This window comes from Palaemon carinicauda, chromosome 22, assembly GCF_036898095.1.
Source record: "Palaemon carinicauda isolate YSFRI2023 chromosome 22, ASM3689809v2, whole genome shotgun sequence".
Taxonomy (NCBI): Eukaryota; Metazoa; Arthropoda; class Malacostraca; order Decapoda; family Palaemonidae; genus Palaemon; species Palaemon carinicauda.
The window spans coordinates 86,127,835-86,142,592 of NC_090746.1; the positions used below are offsets into that span (position 1 = coordinate 86,127,835).

The following is a 14,758-nucleotide window of genomic DNA, read 5'->3' on the forward strand; positions in this document are numbered from 1 at the left end:
TTTTTTCAAGTTTTACTGGTCTCCTACACTGCTGCTGTCTTTTTTTATGCATACATTGCTACTGTATCTTACGTTTATAAATTGCTACTGTATTTTGTAATTATGATCTGAAATTACATCTGTTTTAACCATAAAAACGCTGACAAGACAGTAGTCATGTGAAGTGCAAGATACTTGTAATCGTAAGGTAAAATACGTTATGGAAGACCTAAAAAAAAACCTCCATGGCTTAGCCTTGTATGCCTCAAGATGTCTTCTATAATGTATTTCACTTAAGATTATACGACATCTTGAGGAATACAAGGCTAAGCCATGGATGTATTTTTTTTTAGGTCTTCTATAACGTATTTTACCTTACGATTACAAGTATCTTACACTTCACATGACTGCTGTCTTAGCGTTTTTATGGTTAAAACGGATGTAATTTCAGATCATAATTACAAAATACAGTAGCAATTTATAAACATAAGATACAGTAGCAATGTATGCATAAAAAGACAGTAATAATCTATAAATAGAAGATACAGTAATAATGCATAAATAGAAGATACAGTAATAATGCATAGATAGAAGATACAATAATATTGTATGCACAGAAGATAGCAACATAGAGTAGTCAGAAGCAATGCATAAGCACACAATATAATTGGAATATAAAAACATCACCAATAGCAATTTGCACAAGCTGAAATATTATTCAGAATTGATATGCAGCTTTATATAGAGGAGTAAAATTGCCATATAACGTCCAATTGCCTGACTATTTTTCTTAAATCTAGACCTTCTTAGAACGACAACAAAGTGCAAATGTAAACAATTTTAATCATATTGATTTTAAGCAATGCCTGCATGACATAATTGACATCACAAGGGAAATTGAGTTTTAAACAAGAGCATTGCCATAATGTAATTCTAGGTTAATCACTAGTGCTTCACGCAGCGATGTTTTTAAAGTTGCCCAATAGTGACGCATCAAACCAGTAAAAAAAAATTCGTAGGCTACCCCTCTCTTCCTATCCTTGAAGATCTTCAACTTTTCCTTCGAATTTGAAAATTTTGTGGAGTCATTAAAGTTTGTGATTATTGTCCCCCTAAGGAAATATTATGAAAGCTACCCTCCCCAATGAGATGAAATATAAATTTCCAAGAAATTCATCGATTTAAATGTTAACTATTCGATCACCGAAATAATTTCAAGACTTTCTCAAAAGACTACTGCTTTTTTATAATTAATCTATAAACTACCGCCTTTAAGTCTTATTAAAAGCTATTCCTACATCAAACAATTAGGCTAAAAATAAATTAATCATAGTCAGTTGTAAATACATTCTTTAAAACTTGTCCTGATAATATTTGCATTTGCTTTCCGATAATTCATATAGAGTCCCATTTAAAAATTAAACTTTATCACGATCAAATGTTTCACTTAAATTTATCATACTAACATCCATTAAACCTGTCTAAACTATTCTATTTTCAACAAGTTAATTTAGGTACTTCACATAATTCATTAACGCCATGAAACTTCTTTATCTATTCCTTCAACAAATAACAGGTTTAGTTTTATAGCTACGCTTTCCTTAAATCTTTCAATTAATACATTCTTTTAGGTTTTAGAACTATTTAAAATCAGTATTTATTACATATGTTCTTTCCTATACCTTTAATCCATCTTCTTTCCTTAAACATTTATAATCAATCTAATCAGTTCTCAATTTGTTATCAACCCATCCTCTTAAAACTTCCATTAATTTATAAATCAGTCCCAACCTCTTAAAAACAGTTTCCCAATTTATTCCAAGATTCTCAGGCTGAATCTAATCATTCTTATGTCATTCCATCAAGTTCTTTGATCAACATTATGCAACTAATGATGTGAAGCAGATCATATAGTAAGAGCATTGCATGTCGTATCAAGAAAACATTGCTTAAAAATCAGTAATTTTTGCTAGAAATTGTTTCCTCTAAGGCAGTGAAGTCATTTTAAGGCTTATCCAAAACTAACTCCTCCAAGAACAAAATTTAGGACAATGTCTTAGCTACTTTGAACAAGGATATTACGTGTGACTGCAGTAATGTTCCACAAAAGGATTTTTCTTTCAAAAGTTGAAGTAAGTTTGCATTAAAAATAAACTTCCGAGACAACACGTGGAAAATGATTAACAAAAAACCATGTCTTGAATTTATTGATATCAAAATACATTTACGTAAATTATATTTTTCAACAGAACGGAAACTAACGGAAAAAATTATATTGTACATATGAGAGAGAGAGAGAGAGAGAGAGAGAGAGAGAGAGAGAGAGAGAGAGAGAGAGAGAGAGAGAGAGAGAGAGAGAGAGAGAGAGAGAGAGAGAGATGCAATTTCTATCTAGTAAGGAAATTCAACAGATCTCCAACAGGTACCATTATGTATCCAGGATTCTAAAATGGCTTTGATACTTCAGAATAACTTTACACTCATTATCATTGGCTTATGGCATTGCATATCAAAACTTCTCAAAATAAGAAAATCGCCCAATCTTATTGTTATAAGAAGGATTGAAATATTTTCCTAAAAAATTATAAATAAAAATAATAGACAAATTCACGCAGTCAATTTTCAATTTCTTAGTGAATCATTTAAATAAAGATTGATATGTGAGCAATGCTTGTACCACAGTACAGGCATAGACTAAGTTAAAATCGAAGTTAGATTTTATCGTATTTTGAAATGGTTTAATTAAACATGGAAATAAATTTCTATATCACGAACTCTAAAGACATTAGTTAGGCTAACAAAGTTATCGAATAGATATGATAAAGAAATATTACACAGAAGCTAATTTCAAAATTGAAGTAGATACACTTAAACTTTAAAATACACTATAAACCAAGTCAAGATGGGATGAGTTACGAAAGTATAAGAATAACTAAGGAATGGTTTGAAGTTAGTTCCAAGAATTTTAAACAATGCATATAATAGGTTTTAGAAGTTAGAGCATGAAACACCCAACAGTCACACGTACTGATAACTTGTTTAAAATAGTTACATAAATATCACAGATAATATTATTCACTGACCATCTAAAGCAGTAATGTCAAACTCAAAATTTTTTCTGAGTGTCAATTATGCACTTGACTATAGTCGCAAGGGCCATCAAAGATTTAGTAATTATTTAATGGAAAGACTTTTTTTTTTTTTTTTTTTTTTGCTGGTCATCCTGATTTACAAAACACATGGATTCATCTTTATCAGTTTAGTTAGATTTTCCTCAGCTAAAACCATTATAGTGAGTTGATAAATTTAGTAATCTCGAGGGCCACATTTGGCTCGCAGGCCATAAATTTGACATTTCTGGTCAGAAAAACACTTTAAATTGATAAAAAAAAAAAGCTACGAGAGAATAATTTCAATAATCTTTACAGTATATTTTCACTCATATGAAAGTCCCTAGGCGTAACAATGTTTCCCTACTTGACAGGGCACTTAAAGAATACCTTGAGTGATCAAATTCACTTTCATGACTTCTAAACTGAAGTTTTAAGTGATTTCATACCTTTCTGCTTGGTTAATTACTAACCTTATCGTAAAACAATTACTGAAGCTTATATCTAGTTCCTTATAGGTTTTAACCAAAACTTTAAAACTATTTCATTGCTTTAAGGGTAGTTTAACTAAGACTTCGTAGGAATATTCTGGCGGTCTTAAATTAATGAAAACTTAGATATCAAAACTTTAAAATCTTTCAGAGCTTAAAACGAAAAATACTTTAAATTCCTGTTACTAGAAATATACTGAAAAGTTTATGGTGAAGATATGTTCAAGCCCTAAAAACCTAATTCTGAAAATGTTGTCCATATGAAACACTATGATAGGACTTAATAACGCTTAAATAATTTATTTAAATTTGAAGACTTTCTTCCTGAAGATCACTTGAGGGTTCCAATTTTATAAATTTTGTCGAAGAGCGAGTTGAGACCAGGACTTCAAGAACTGCTTTCTTCCTGTGAAAAGAAAATTGAAATCAGATTGACATATGGATGGATATTAAAATAAAATATCTGAACACTAATGCAGCTAAAGATTTATAGCATAAACTGCCAACTTATTACAATAAAACACTTTCATGAAGCACTCAACAATTACCCCCCCCCCCCCCCCAAGTGTCTTAACTCCACAGTCGAAAATTTTCATCTAACCACATAATTACTCCAATTACCTTTAAAACAAAAACTTTTTAAACATATATATGATCTACATATTTACTGTTCAAATCCACTGAATTACATCCAACGATGTAAAGTTGTTCAGCTTCCTAACGTGAATACCTTTGCGATTCTATCCTACATCAAGCCATAAACCTGTTCCAATATATATATATATATATATATATATATATATATATATATATATATATATATATATATATACATATAATATATATTATATATATATTATATATATATATATATATATATATATATATATATATATATATATATATATATATATATATATATGTATATATGTATGTGTATATATATATATATATATATACAATATATATATATAATATATATATATATATATATATATATATATATATATATATATATATATATATGTATATATGTATATGTATATATGTATATATATATGTATATATATATATATATATATATATATATATACACAATATATATATATACACAATATATATATATATATACAATATATATATATATATATATATATATACACAATATATATATATATACACAATATATATATACACAATATATATATATATATATATATATATATATATATATATATATATACACAATATATATATATACACTATATATATATATACACAATATATATATACACAATATATATATATACACAATATATATATATATATATATATATATATATATATATATATATATATATATATATATAGAAACTAATCTAAATCCATTGGACATGCAGCTACTCATGTTAACATTTATATTTATCCAATGAATAATCTACCATACTTGAATATGTAATGTTTATGACCATTACATACCCTAAGTGTTACAAATGCCAGGAATTTGGGCATAGTGCAGCAAATTTCAAGAATAAACAGTCGTGCCCCAAGTGCGTAGAACATAAAGCGGGTCATTGCAGTATTGTTGAAGTTAAATGCATAAATTGTGTGAGAAAGAACTATGATGACAAAACAAATCCTATGATAGAGTAATCTGTGAAGTTTATAAACAAGAAATAACAAGAGCCAGAAACAATACTGACCATGGCTTCGATTAAGAATATGTAATCTAATAAATATACAATCCATTGGCAATAAAACTCATATCATTAAGGAAGTCGTAAGGGATCAAGATGTGGATACTTGCTTATTAACTAAAACTTGGTTGAGTGGTAATGTGAGTGACAGATCGAAAATAATTGAAATGACACCTAAATCTTATAACTTTTATCATGAACCAAGAGAAGACATAAGAGGTGGTGGCATTGGAATCTTAATTAAGAAATATAAAGTTACAGTAAGAAATCATCTCATAGTTAATTGATTTGAATATATGAATATTGAAATTTTACCTCGAAATGTAAACCTACAAATAGTTATACTCTATAGACCACCGAGCAAAAGCAAAAGAATGTTTCTAGATGAATTTAACTTCCTAGATACATTGAACGACAATAGAAAAATAGTTATATGTGGTGATTTCAACCTACATCTTGATAACAGTAGACCCATATGTCAATGAATTTAGAGAATTGATTGACAACCACGACCTTGAAAACAGTGTCTGAACCAACAGCTCAGTCTTATCATATACTAGATCTAGTTATAGCAAATAAAAACAACATACTAAATATGGAGGTTGAACCTGACTGCTCTATATCCCCAATGAATAAGTTAATGTCTTTTGAAATAGATGTTAGAAAGAATAGTGCAATACAGAAGGAAATCACATACAGAATTAAGACCAACTTTGATCCAAAAGAGTTCATTGAACAAAGCCTAGAGGATATAAAAGGGATAACACCAGTCTGTAACTGTGAAGAGAAGCACACCCTCGTAGAGAGAATCCTGTATAAACTGCATTACTGACAGAAGTAAAACAGTACTTGCAACTAATTATAATAGGTGCCCGGAAAAAAAAACCAAAAAACATCACAATTAAAGAAAAATCGAATTGGTTTGATAATGAATTACAAGAAAAAAAAATAGAGGATAAATGGAAAAGAAATAAAAATGAAACACTGGCAACATTACACAGCAGCTAGAAATCGCTACAATTACCTTATCTTAGTTAAAAAAAAAAGGCCTATTATGAAAAAGTGTGCAATAAAAATGACCCACGGAAAATACATAAGAACCTAAAGAAACTATTAGGTCTAAAGAGCAATAGTATTGCCTGACATAACTAATGATCCTAAATGCCTAGCAAATGATTTTATTGATTATTTTGAAGAAAAAAATAAATCAAATCTGCTCCAGTTTTCGCAACATCTGCACAACAGAACGAAGGAGTACATCAGCAACAGGTGTAAGTAAGCTAAAGGTATTCAAAGAGTCAAGTCAGAGTGATTATATGAGAATAAGAAAGTAAAAAAACCTACTGCGGAAATTACCCATTTCCAATTGACGATGTAAAAGATGCAGAAAATTTCACCAGACTACAAGAGACCTACCGAAACATGGTAAATATGAGTAACAAGCAGTTTTCCCTGATTGTGAGAAAGTTGCATGTATCAAGCCTGTCTATGAAGGAAAAGGTGATACAGACAATTTAAGTTCATATAGGCCAATATCAAATCTGTCATATTTTTCGAGAATTATTGAAACTGCTGTACACGAACAAACCTGGAAACACCTGAAACAATCTAATGCCATACCCAATGATCAATCTGCATACAGAGAAAATGACTCCACAGAAAAAAAACAGTGTTAGCGATTAAAAATGACAACAGAAATTATAACAAATGGCAAGTGTTGCATTCTTGTGATGCTTGATCTAAGTGCAGCATTTGATACTGTAGAACATACATATCTGATGGAAGACCTTAAAGCTGTGGGCATCGTAGAACGAGCATATGACTGGTTTGTGAGTTATCTTGAAAACCGCAATGTTAAAGTAGTAATATCTAAGTGTTGAATCTGAGACAAGAAAACTAACCAAACAACCAAAGGGTTGCCTCTAGGCAGTGTACTATGTCCTCTCCTGTTTGAAATTTACACGATTGAACTGGCAAATATACTTGAAACTCAAGAGTTTAAAATATACGCTGATGACAATTCTATTTCCCAATAGAATCAGTTGATGAAGCTAAAAGAAAGATACATGAAATAATGAATGACATTAAGGCTTGGAAGTTAACAAAAAAGCTCGAGCTCAATGAAGATAAAAGTGAATGTATTATTTTTGGAAATGAAAAAGATATAAAAAGAATCAAATGCTTCCAAAGAATTGAAATAGGTCAATCGATCATTGACCTAAAGAAATCTGTCAGAAATCTTGGAGTAATCATGGATGATAGACTGGCAATGAATGATTATATAAATAATATGGTAAGAAATTGTAACTATCATATTAGAAACATAGCATTTATTAGTGAATACTTAAATAAAGAATCTATGGCCATACTCATTAATCACCACATATTTTCAAGAATTGATTACTGCAACTCGCTGTTCTATGGCTTACCAAATTATCAGCTGAAGAAAAGAGAGATTGACAAAGTATCTCTTTAAACGCGTGGTTTTAACATAGCGCACTGATTAGAAGCGCCGATTTATTTGATAACCCATGCATCCTTGAAATATTCAGCCTACCATGCCATAACGCGTAGAAGTTACTCTTATTAACTACAAACCTCCCTATATATCAACGACAAAAGTCAACAATCCTGTCACATAACTTAAGACGTTTCTACAGTAAAGAAACTGCTGGGTAACTAACATTCAAATGCTTAGTTATAATCAATGAATGTTCATGAAAATTCAAATCTGAAGTATAACTAATGGTAGACAACTATCTTCAGTGTTAAAAATCAAAAGAGATGTGATCAGTACACAGCTAGAATAAATGGTACAAAATATCTTTAGATAAAAAGTAACCAAGACAAATTTTATACAATATTAAAGAAAACCGAGTCTGGCGAAAGTCATCGTGTACACAGTAATTATAATAAAGAAGTTTAATTCAGGTCAAATGTCAAAAGACATTATATAAATGCACCAATCTCCTTCAAAATGTACAGTAAAACAGAACTTTCAATCCACTGGCAAGCTAAATCCTACCTCGCACCGATGACCACACACTTTGGAATCATGAATTTGATTTCATTTGTTCTCAATGGTCGAATTAAATATTTTATTTGTTCCCTATTGTCAAAGGCTATAACAAATTAAGACTGTTGTTGTTTTCTCATGTTACATATTACTCATTATTAAACTTTATATTAGTCAATTACCTTCTGCAGTAAAAGTATCCTATTACTCTTACCTTAAATAAAATCCTTGCAACTTAATTTGATCACTGATGCAGTTAGGTCGCCCGAAACTTACAAATTAAAACAGCACCTGTAAAAAAAATTCAATCAGCTAGATACAAAATCAAAGTCCCTAAAATTTTATTAATTTTTTGGCGCATTCATACATAAATCTTTCATGCAATGAAAAGGAGAATCCAGCATTAATGTTTGAGCCATTTTGGAAAATCCCTTATAGAATTCCCCCTATCCTTTGTGCATCTTAGGCAAAGTTCAACTTTATAGGAGTATTGTGTATAAGAAAAAACTAGATTTTACCCGTTAACAGCAAACCTACAGATTTCCCCAGTAAATTACCAAAAGATGCCTGCATATTTCTATAGAAAATACGTGCCAACATATTTTGCCATTTAGATAACTAATAAGTTACGAACGCATATTATAATGTACACATTCCAAGGCTAATCACTGCATATTACTGACTACACAAAGCTATTCAAATAAATCTATAAAAATCACAGTCGTAAGTACAAATGAAGAAAAATATTCTTGGTCTTCATCATATGCCTTAATATTACACATTATGGCCACCATAAGGTACAATACTATCATGCCTGGCCATCATATGTAGGGTGACCACTTATGAGACGTGAAAGGGCGACATCCGTATAAACTAAAATCTTTTAATTTGTTAAAAACTTCTCAACATAGTTGAATTCATAAAAAAGCTCACTCGTCCAATGTAAAGTCATGTTTTATATCTTCAATAAAATTCTATACATCTTGAACTTAAGACTTATTTTGGAGTAACTCCCATTCAAAATTGTTGAGGTCTTCAAACGGTTGGGTCCACTGATGCAAGTATTCAATGCAAATTCCGTAAAATGATTAAACTAGGTTTTTTTTTTTTTTTTTTGTTTTTTTACCCATCTTTGCCTTTCCATTCTAAATCTTGAGACTATCTCATTGTGATTGGGATGCCAAGATGTCCTCTTTTATGGCTACTTTACCACTAATCTACCATTGATACTTAGTAGCTAGACTTAGCCACATATGGAAGATTGCAGGTTACTTTATCGACTTTATCGTGTGCAGAAATGGTATTTTAATTATCGTTTACTTGGTTAAGGAAATTTGAGCGCAATTCTACGGATAGCTGTATTGCTGCAAGAGCCTTAGATGTTCATTTACTGCTATACTTGAACAATTGGCCATTCATTACGATTTTCATATGCAATGGGGGACATGGCGTGCAAATTTCATAAAGGGGGGCATTAATAAGTCCCCCCTTAAGATAGCGATTTTTGTGGGAACAGATTGGAGATGAAGGACTGTTCCCATAAAGAGGCAATGCTATACTTATTCTATAGATTATTCCAGCTGTGACCAAGTTGTGGAAGGATTTTCCTAATCGGGCAGTTTAATCTGTGGAACTTAAGACTTTGTAAATAGTTTTCCGTTGAACAGGTCGTCATAAGTTTTTCCGTTGAACAGGTCGTCATAAGTTTTTCCGTTGAACAGGTCGTCATAAGTTTTTCCGTTGAACAGGTCGTCATAAGTTTTTCCGTTGAACAGGTCGTCATAAGTTTTTCCGTTGAACAGGTCGTCATAAGTTTTTCCGTTGAACAGGTCGTCATAAGTTTTTCCGTTGAACAGGTCGTCATAAGTTTTTCCGTTGAACAGGTCGTCATAAGTTTTTCCGTTGAACAGGTCGTCATAAGTTTTTCCGTTGAACAGGTAAGTTTTTCCGTTGAACAGGTCATAAGTCGTTTCACATTTCATAACTAATTGATATAGAATGTTTTTAATAATTAGTGTGTGTAGAATTTCTTTTCTTTTCCCCAAATCCCATTCCTCACTAGGCTACATTTCCTGTTGGAACCCTTGGGCTTTAAGTATTCTATTTTTTCCAACCAAAGTAGCTAGACTAGTAATACTTTTTCATGAGAATTATCAATCAAAATGGCCGATAATTTTTTGCATTAAATATCCCAATATTACAGGAGGTTTCAATTTAAAAATTTACCTATTCATATTCTAACAAAACAACGATCGAATAAACTATGACCTCATTGATAATGTGTACTTGCTGACTTTCTCCAAGGCTAACTGAAGACAATATATTTAGGATTAAATTGGATGTACTCTTACACAAGGAATAAAAATTCTTGGTTTCTTTATAAAACAGTGCAATATTTATCAGGACATTGGAGCGTAATTAATGACTATACTTAGTGCAAAGCCATAGCTTTTCAGTTATGGTAGTCGACCCACCATAATTCAAAAACTACGATTTCCTCTTAAGAATGTTTCTAAAACATAAGTGCTACAAGAAAAAAAAAATCTGCTACTTTCTACACAAAATTTATTGCACCGTTCTATAATTTTACGAAATTTTCTATATCTTTTTATTCCCTTAAATGAAATGACTGACTACACTACAAACTAATGATTTTCCAATTAGTTCCAATTGGTTTCTCCAAAAGACAAATTACGTATGGAATGTCAGGAGGTATTAAGTGCACTATTACTGCCTGCATATTTGGTCAAGTAACATATCGATCATTACACCAAGTTATTGACTGCTCCAGTATTGCATGCTTTCTTACCAATTGAAATTACTTATTCTTACACATATATTGAGTTAACAACCTAACTTCATTATTGGCGGTATACTTTATCATTCTAATACCAATACGCCACCAACAATGAAATGCATGCATATGAAAGGAGGAGGGAATTCCATGTACTTCGTCTGCATGTTTGGTCATTCTGATTAAAGTTCCTTGCGAATATTACAAAAATGTCAGTTTTCTAAGTACTCCAAAATAAAACAGTTTAACAAGGTGTTACATACCGGTATAGAAGATACCTTACATCGATTAATGTGGGCTGAATTAAAGCTAGAAAAATTACGTGAGCAATGATCTATCAAAGTATAAATTAAGAGTTTTACTGTAAATCACATGGCCAACAAATCCTGTCAAAACTAAACTAGTGACGGGTGATTTTGTTATGCCAGTTATGGAGTAAAAGATGCCAGAGTTCTACAGTTTTTTAGAATGCCGTCTTAAAGATTGTATAATCTCCATATTAACAAAGACTAAGATTTAGCTTGATGATAAAAACAGTACTACGATAGTGTGTAGCTTAGTGCAGTACTGTATCAAAATTGAATGAACCTCTTGCTTGAGGGTAGTCTACACTCGAGCACACTTTTTTTTTAGTTTTTATAGTGTATATATGAAATATCTATCAATGGTAATGTTCTTAAAATATTAAATTCAAATTACTTATTACTTTTTTTTTTTATTTCCTTTCCCCAGTGGGCTATTTTTCCTAGTTGGAGCCCTTGGGCTTATATCTTGCTTCTCCAACTGGGGTTGTAACTGCGCTAGAAATATGGTTACTTTTACGGGTTTATTTCTCGCCCTCCATCAGACACTAAAGGTCTGTTCAAGCGGGCCTTGGTGTGTGAAAAAATAATTTCTAGAGAGATTTACGGCCAAATCTATTGTAGTATTGAAGCATAAGCATAAGTCGGCGCTATGATCATCTGCGTCATTTAGAAACCAATCTTAGGTCACACGAACCGCCCAAAATGAATCAACAGCTAAAGACTGGAATTCAATACAATATTCCCCATTTGGGTAGTGGTGATACCTTCCTAGGAATGCAGGACAAAGGAAATTAAGCCGCAGCAGAGATTTGGGTGATCATAGTCTTATGATTATAAATCTTCAATTAATAACATTTTAGTTAAATATAGTTACTTTAGTTTTAATTATTATTGACATGGCATTTACAATCTTAAAATCATTATTTTCTGTAGGAGCGATTTGTGTAGTGTGAATTACGAAACCGGATCGTTTAAGCTAATTACTAAACGCATCTATGGCCATTCAAATAGGCTTAACAGCCCCCTACACCTATACTAAACATACCAAATTAGTTAAACACCATAGCAGTCTTTTACTCTACGTATATGATTGATATAAAGAAAATCGTAGAGGCTACATTTGCCAATTTATGATATATTTCTCACTTTACATAGATCGAATGCCATTGGAATTGACTATGCTATTAGTGCTGTATATTTGTCTATTCTAATAGGATTAAAAGTTCCCATTAGTAAAATCTCAATATTCGCTTTCTATAGTTCATCTACCTCTGTGCCCATCCAAACAATATAGATGAAATCTCCCTACCTTTATTATGCTAATATTAAAGTGAATTATCTGCACTCCATTAGTGCTGGTTTGGCATTTCAAACTTGTTGAAATTAAGAGAAATCTGGTTATATTTCTTGTACTGTTAATGCCAAGCATGATTTGTCTGTCAAACAATTGTTACCAAAGCTTGTGTTTTGCATGAAAATTATTTATCCTCCTTCCCCCTTATTGCTTGGATATATAAGTAAATTAAAGGGCATTATGGTATAGAAATGTACAGATCTAAAGATTTTTAATATGGCCACGGACACTAGTATTGTGTGTAGACGTTTAAAGAATGATTATAAAGTCTCTAAAATGTAAATTCTCTAAAAAGGCAAACTTCCCGAAATCTACGTACGAAGGTACGCAAGACTTATGGATCAGAAAGGATCTAAAAAAAAAAAAATCACTGAATTTCTTCGGTTTTCAAATATTTTTTTCTCAAGTGCTCACCCAAGGCTTATAGTTTCGTACATACGTTCAAGAGAAAAACAAGCTCTAAATAAGAAAAATAAATCTTTTTACGGATTTCACACGATTTTTTTTTTATTTTTTTTTTATTATTTTTTTTTAGAATAGTTCGGTCATAATTTGCTTAAGCTGGGGTATAACGATGTAAATTTAAAAGTACAAAATTACAGCATATAAGAATGCACAATGACCAAATAATTTTGAGAGTTAAATTTCCTGTGGCCTGGCGAGACTGGTATCACCACTTTGCACATCCGTTAGTTTATGTTTCCTAAAAGTCGTTTAAAATAGAATTTAAATCTTATACGAATGATTATCTACTTTCCCGGGTGCACCAACACTAGATAAAGATGGAAAATCTCATAGCCAAGACTTGATGTTCACAATAGGCCCCAAAACTACTGCAAATTCTATTACATGAAGGAACACAAAGATGTTCTCGTGCTGGCATAAAGTGGGTTTAACTCAAACTATCAAACCTAACTTTTATCTACATACGGGATCTGCTCATCCATGATCCTGGGTGCCCTAAAACCCACACCAGACGTCTGACCCTCATGAACGGACCGAATATAAAACAAAATTAAAGCCAATAGTACCCTCAGCTATTTTAATCCATCCTTAACGCCCGCTCTCATCAAACTTTGTAGAAAATTTTAATTTGAATGGTCAAGATATAATTTTGAACAACGTTCTATCGTACGCCTTTTGTAAAACTAATAAAAAGTTACTATACGAAAGATATTTAACAATGTAGATTTTCAAAAATAAAATCTATCATACGTCTTTAGTAAGAATTTACTTCCCATACGCAAGATATGCATCAAACTTGATAAAGTTTTTAAAACTAAAAACCTTGGTCAGGAGCAAGGTCTATATTGGCCTTGGTCAGGAGATTAATCAAGGACTGAACTAAAGGCGTTTAAAAATAAAATTCCGAATTGGAAATGGATATCTCTAAGTTGATTAACATCCCACAAAACTTTGCCTCAGACTTATGCTACCATGTCTTTACTAAATTATTACACTCCTATAAGAATTGCACAGAACATTTTATTTTCTTCTAATGACAACGGTCTTTTGTCTTCTGATGCCCGGAAACCCAAATCCCTTTACAAACTCCATTTTTCTTATACAGATACCACAACTGAAACTTTTCTCTATATGTTCGAAAACTCATTCCTTTCCCTAAAATAATACCTAACAAAGAATTACAAAACCAAACCTTAATTACCTCCATTTCACACAAAGATCCGATGAGCACCAAGTATCACCAAAGACTAAACTGAAAGCAAAGGTGGATAATCTCGATTTTAGTTTTGCTCTTTTCAAATGACGTCACTCCATTAGTTTTCAGCCAATCACAAATGTCTGAGTAATTCTGTACTGACACAGGTGGGGATCGAGTCTCCTGATTGGCTAAGGAAACCAAACTATCTTGAGGAAGTTGAGTAGTTATATTTCCACCATTCATTACTGTTATGGATCATTACACAGTTATGTCTGATTTCAATTAGTCTTTTATCATAGCAGAGATAAACAGATAAAGTATAGTTTCGTGAAAATGCAAGATAATACCA

The 14,758-nt window shown here is 31.4% G+C and overlaps 1 long non-coding RNA gene across 1 annotated transcript; it reads right to left on the reverse strand.

Annotated features, from left to right (window-relative positions):
* Positions 1-3,947: 3,947 nt before the first annotated feature.
* On the reverse strand, positions 3,948-14,470 carry LOC137616159 (uncharacterized). The gene is made up of 3 exons (XR_011039302.1): positions 14,413-14,470; positions 8,508-8,584; positions 3,948-3,986 (listed from the first exon to the last, which is right to left on the reverse strand). It is a non-coding gene; the product is annotated as an uncharacterized lncRNA (long non-coding RNA).
* Positions 14,471-14,758: the final 288 nt, after the last annotated feature.